Source organism: Otolemur garnettii, unplaced genomic scaffold, assembly GCF_000181295.1.
Source record: "Otolemur garnettii isolate 467f Iridium unplaced genomic scaffold, OtoGar3 scaffold00044, whole genome shotgun sequence".
NCBI classification, from domain to species: Eukaryota; Metazoa; Chordata; class Mammalia; order Primates; family Galagidae; genus Otolemur; species Otolemur garnettii.
The window spans coordinates 4760613-4766599 of record NW_003852439.1 but is presented as its reverse complement, the minus strand read 5'-3'; positions in this window follow the sequence as shown (position 1 = coordinate 4766599).

Below are 5987 nucleotides of genomic sequence, written 5' to 3'. Positions count from 1 at the left end.
TCATGTTTGGTTTCAGCCAGGAGTTGTGATGGCTCTGGAATCGCAGCCCGTTTCGCGGCGTCTGCCCGCCCTCCAGAGGGGCAAGGCAAACAGCCGAGTCCTCCAGGGCGGAATCCACGGGGCTGATTAGACACCTGGAAGCCAGAGGGGCGGCAGGGGAGGCTCAGTCAGGCATGGAGACTGAAACCCCAGCTACAGAGATGCAGAGAAGGCCTGGACCCTTGAGTCTGCTGCCGCCACAGTTCTTGGGGGGCATGGTCTTACTGGCCACGTCTCTGGTTACCTTTCCCTGTTGCTCATATCAGCTTCACTCTGGTCAACTGGCCAGCGCTGGCAAACTTCTCACGGTGAAGTTGGTGTTCTGGCCCCTATTCTAGGATGAGTAGTGGGTGACGAGAGGGGAATGAGACCACGCATTGGACTCAAACTCAGATGCGATGATGTCTCCTGGGCCCTGGGTGCATGCCCAGGCCCCTGCACACGTTCTCTCATTTAATCCTGGTGTAGAACTTGCAACTCAGACACATGGGTTCTTTAGTAAGAAGAATCTGAGTTGGAATCCTGTCTCCGTGCTTAGAAGCTACATGACCCTAGACAAGCCACTTCATGTTTTAAAGCCTCCATTTCCTGATCTGTGGGCGCGATGCTGGTGCCCACCTCATAGAGTTGTTGCGAGGAAATGAGCTGATGTAGGTGAAGGCCTGTGACAGTGTGTGGGCCCTGGGGACACATGCTAGCTTTAATGGCTACTGATGGTCCAGAAAGGGAAAGAACTTGCCCAGACGCACCGACAGGGCTGCTGGTCAACAGGCAGTACTGGTGCCTCCCCTGAGTGTGCAGTAGGTGGTGCTCTGGCCCACGTTACTGAATGATAGAATTAAGTCTTCAATCTGGGGCACTGTGGCTCCAAAAATAATACCTTATGTCCCACCCTGGTTTTCCCTGTCCCTTACAGCTGTGGTCCCCAACCCCCAGGAAGCAGACTGGTATCAGTCTGTGGCCTGTTAGGAACTGGGCTGTACAGCATGAGTGAGCATGAGTGAGCAAGCGGCTTCATCTGCATCTACAGCCGCTCCCCAGTGCTGGTCTCACCTCCGGAGCTCCGCCTCCTGTCAGGTCAGCCACAGCATCAGATTCTCACAGGAGCACGAACTCTACTGTAAACTGTGCACGTGAGGGATGGAAGTTGCAGGAAAATCTGACGTCTGAAGATCTGAGGTGGAGACATAATGTGTTTGAATGATCCCCAAACTATCCCTTCCTTCCCCAAGCCCCGGTCCTTGGAAAAACTGTCTTCTATGAAACTGGTCCCCCGTGTCAAAGAGATTGGACACCACTGCCTGATAGGACAGGGGAGCATGGAGCAAGTGCCTGACGCCAGCCCTCATGGCCTGTGACTTGTGCTGTCCTCACAGTGGGGAGGGGTGGAGTCGTAGGCACCAGGTAGGATGTGCTTGGCTCCAGATCACTGAGAACCCAACTGGAAGTGGCTTAGGTGATAACTGCAGTGGTTTCACTGAAGGTGACTCTGTGGTTAGCTCACTCAGTGGCTCAAGTCGTGGAAGCATAGGCCTGGTTTCCTCCTACCTTTCTGCTCTTCCTTCTTGGCAGGTGGCTCTCATCCGTTCCTCAGGTAGGTCTCCAGCCCCTTACAGCCTCAAGCTGACACAGAAAGGAGAGGGGACAGCCCAGCCCTTCCCAGTAGCCTCCCATTGACTTCCCCTTGGGCTTCACTGGTCAGAAATGCATTACTGGCCTTTTCTAAGCTTATTGCGGGCAAGGGAAATGGAGTTACCATGATTGGCATGGACCAGTGGTTCTCATAGTGTGATCGCAGACCAGCATCATTATCATTCTCTGGGAACTTGTTAGAAATACAGATTCTCAGGCCCCAGCCCAGACCTACTGAATCAGAAACTCTGGGGTAGGGTCCACAGTCTATGTCTGAATAAGCCCTCCAGGTGATTCTGGTGGACTCTGAGTTTGAGAACCTCTGGTTGTCTAAGGGCTTTTCCTGTGAAGAGCCATGGCCATAGCTCTGTAGTATAGTAGCTCTCACTGTAACAGCTACTCAGTCTGCCATTACAGGGTGAAAGTAGCCACAGATAATACATTAATGAATGTGCTTATTTATGAAGACTGAGATTTGAATTTCATATAATTTTTTTTTTTTTGAGACAGAGTCTTACTTTGTCACCCTCAGTAGAGTGCCATGGTGTCATAGCTCACAGCAACCTCAAACTCTGGGGTTTGAGTGATTCTCTTGCCTCAGCCTCCCAAGTAGCTGGGATGACAGGTACTTGTGACAGTGTGTGGCTATTTTTAGAGAGGAGGTCTGTCTCTTGCTCAGGTTGGTCTTGAACCCATGAGCTCAGGTCATCCTCCTGCCTCAGCCTCCCAGAGTGCTGAGATTACAGGTGTGAGCCACTGAGCCTGGCCCTGAATTTCATATAATTTGTATGTGTTAGGAGATATTATCATGCTTTTGATTTTCTCTAGCCACTTAAAAATGTGAACATCATATTCAGCTCCTAGGCCACACAGAAGCAAGCAATGGGCTGGCTTTAGACCATGGTTTGCAGACCCTTGCTAAGTCTGATCAAAATTCATGCCCTGAAACTGCAGAGAGTCCAGCCTTCCCTTGAAACACAGAGAGGTCCACTTCCTTAAGAAAATTGGAATTTGACTTACAAGGAAGAATAGGAAGATGGCTGTTGGGTGTTCGCCTATAAGCAATCATTGCAATATACCCCCAAATCCAGGTCAGCTGAGAGTCAACTTAATGTCTTGCTTTTAAAGTCTCAATTTAGTTTTATTTTTTATTTTTTAGATAATGACAATGACAAGGGCAGTAGTAAATAGCTCCTAAGTATGGAGGGCTTATTGTCTTCTAGTCCCCATCCTAACGTGGTAGACATTATGTCCTCAAACTTACATATCCCTTTAGTATAGGTGAGGAAACTGAGGCACAGAGAGGTGAAGTCACCCCTGGGAGTGGAAGGGTTGCCCAAGTTTTGAGCCTAATTCCTAAGGCTGGGGTGTGTGACAGGGATCCAGAGGCCTGGGGAGGAACACAGGCAAGAATGTGTGTATGTGGGGGTAGGGATTTGTACTACCAGGACAGTAGCACTCAGGGTGTGGCTGGGGTCCATGCTGTCTGCTCCACACTGATCTGCTCAGCCCTCCTCTCTCATTCATGCCTCTCTTCCACACCTTCCTGTGGATCCTGCAGAGTCCCTTCCTGCTTGTCTATGGGAGAAGTGGCTGGAAGAGAGAGGCCCACCTGTTGCTCCTCCTCCTGGCCTTTTGCTGGTGCTCTGGGACATCTGAACTTCCCAGTGGCTGTCACATGGCCAGCTGGCAGGGAGCTCAGTTTTCCCCTGGCTCTCCGAAGGGTCAGATTTATGGATTAAAGGTGCCTTGTAATTAGAAGGTGCCTGTGGGTTAGGCTGAGATCAGGTAGAGCCATAGAGCCCAGGGGGTCTAGGTGGGTAGGATTCTGGTTCCCTGGGCCATTGGCAGGCACCATCTGGTTATGCTGGAGGAGGTCAGGGGAGCGGCTCCCACCTGGATAGTGTCTGAGTGAAGAACTAGTGGGAACAGGCAGGTAGAGAGAGTGCTGGGGAGGTGTGTGCAGCTGCTCCCAGGGCTCTGGAGAACTTTGCCCGGCAGCTGTGCCTAGACTACCTCTGTCTGACCTGGCCTGGCATCCCCTGCTATCTCTACACTGTACCTCCCTGCCCTGAGGACTTTCCGCAGGCTGGTGAACAGACATACTATTGAACAAAGCCTGTGTGTGCTGTGTGCACAGGTCTGGGTTCAGTGTTGTCTCAAACTCAGCCCTGCCCTGTGTGCAAAGAGCTACCGGTCTTGTCAGGAGCCTTGGAGCCTTGGAGCCTTGGAGCCTTGATGAATATGAGTGGCTTCCCAAACAGACACCAGTGCTATGGGTGGAATGTTGGTGTCCCCCCTCAATTTTAATATGTTAGAACCTAATTCCCATTATGATATATTAAGAAGTGAGGCCTTTGGGAAGTGACTGATTCACAAAGGCTCTTTCCACCCTCATGAATGGGATTAGTGTCCTCATAAAAGTGAGTCCAGCAAGCTGCCTTCCCCCTTCCGCCGTGAGAGGAATCAGCAACCAGGCACCATCTGCGAAGCCGAGCAAGTCCTCACCAGACACTGAATGCCCGAGTGCCTCCATCTTAGATTTCCCAGTCTCCAGAACTGTGAGCAATACATTTCTGTTTATAAACGACTCAGTCTAAGGTATTTTGTTATAGTGGCTCAAATGAACTGAGACACCCAGAGAGTGTGGGCCCTGCAGAGGTCACTTCCACAGGGCCCCGAGGGTGCTGAGCTCCAGCCTGCCACTCCAGGCTGTTGGAAATCAGAGGAGGCTGAGTTCAGGGATGGATGAAGCAATGGGGTTTGGGGGCTGGAAATGAAAAGCAACTCCTGAAACTTAGCCCTGCCCCAGGTGCAAGGAGCCTCCAGATCCTTGGAGAGACCAACTTGGGGAGAAGTGGGACCCCAGTGGGGCCTGAGGATTGAGTGGGATTGGAAGTATGAAGCAGGGGCGTTAAAAGGCCTGGGTAAAGGCCTGGAGTGGCAGTGGCTGTGGGGATGTGACAAGCTGGCATGGGTGAAGATGCAGTGAGTCACATCAACACCCACTGGGCAAAGGTGGGTGCTTGAATGTTTCCCTGCACCTGCTGAGTCTGCCCTGGCACGTGCAGCACCGTATCCACACACCTGGTCTCTGTCCCAGGTGGCCTCAGGCCAGGGCAGAAGAATGAAAGCCTGGAGCAGGGGTTTAAATCCTGACTCAGGTTCCTCATTTGGAAAAAAAGAGCAAATGGCCCTCATACTTTACCTCACTCTTGTGAGGGTCTTGGGTGATAGTGGATTAGAAGGTGCCTTGTAATCAGTTGACACATTCAGCCACCTCCTCTGAGTGTCTGCTATGTGCCTGGCCTCAGAACCGATTGCTGGAGTTTAAGGGGGCATAGAAGAGTTTCAGGCAGGTGGTGAGTGGAATGGGCTGGTGGGCTCATGGCTGGAGCCTTAGGCCCCCTCTGCCACTCCTCTGGGCAGGAATGAGGGATACCCACCCTGATCCACCTGAGGCTCGGGCCAGATCATTCAGTGGGGTCCCTCTTTGGGGGATCTGCTGGGCCTGGCATGATGGGGTGCTGTGGCTCCTCTGTTGGGGTCCTTTGTCCCAGGAGCTCTTGATGGGTCTTATCTCTCTTGCAGGCTGTCCCAGTGGTATGGGAGAAGGACACTTCTTTCTTTCTTTCTTTCTTTTTTTAAATTAAATCATAGCTGTGTACATTAATGCAATCATGGGATACAACGTGCTGATTTTACATATAATTTGAAGTGCTTTCATCAAACTGGTCAACATAGCCGTCACGGCATTTTCTTAGTTATTGTGTTAAGACATTTATATTCTACACCTAGTAAATTTCACAGGTACCCTTGTAAGATGCACCATATCTCAAGAATGGAAGAAAAAGTATCCAATGTACTCAGTCTTACTATGAAACCAATTTATAGCTTTCTTATGAAAGCTATAACCCAATTATAGCCCAAGAAGAAGGGGAAAGGGGAAAGGAAGGGGAGGGGAGCAGGGAGGATGGGTGGAGGGAGAATCATTGGTGGGACATTTATTTCTGTGAAGTCTCCATCAAGTCTACTTATCCACCCATCCATTTTTTTTTTCCGCTCCTCCATCCATCTGCCCATCTATTCATCTATCACCTTTATTGTCCTTAAACTTAGGAGACTTCATGTTTGGAAGGGAAAGTTTTTCAGCCAAGGAAGCCGAGCCCCCAAAGAAGACTATTTCTTTTCTTTTCTTTTTTCTTTTGGTAGAGATAGGATCTTGCTCTGTTGCCCAGGCTAGAGTGCAGTGGTGCCATTGTAGCTCACTGTAGCTTCGAACTCCTGGGCTCACATGGTCCTCCTGCCTTAGCATC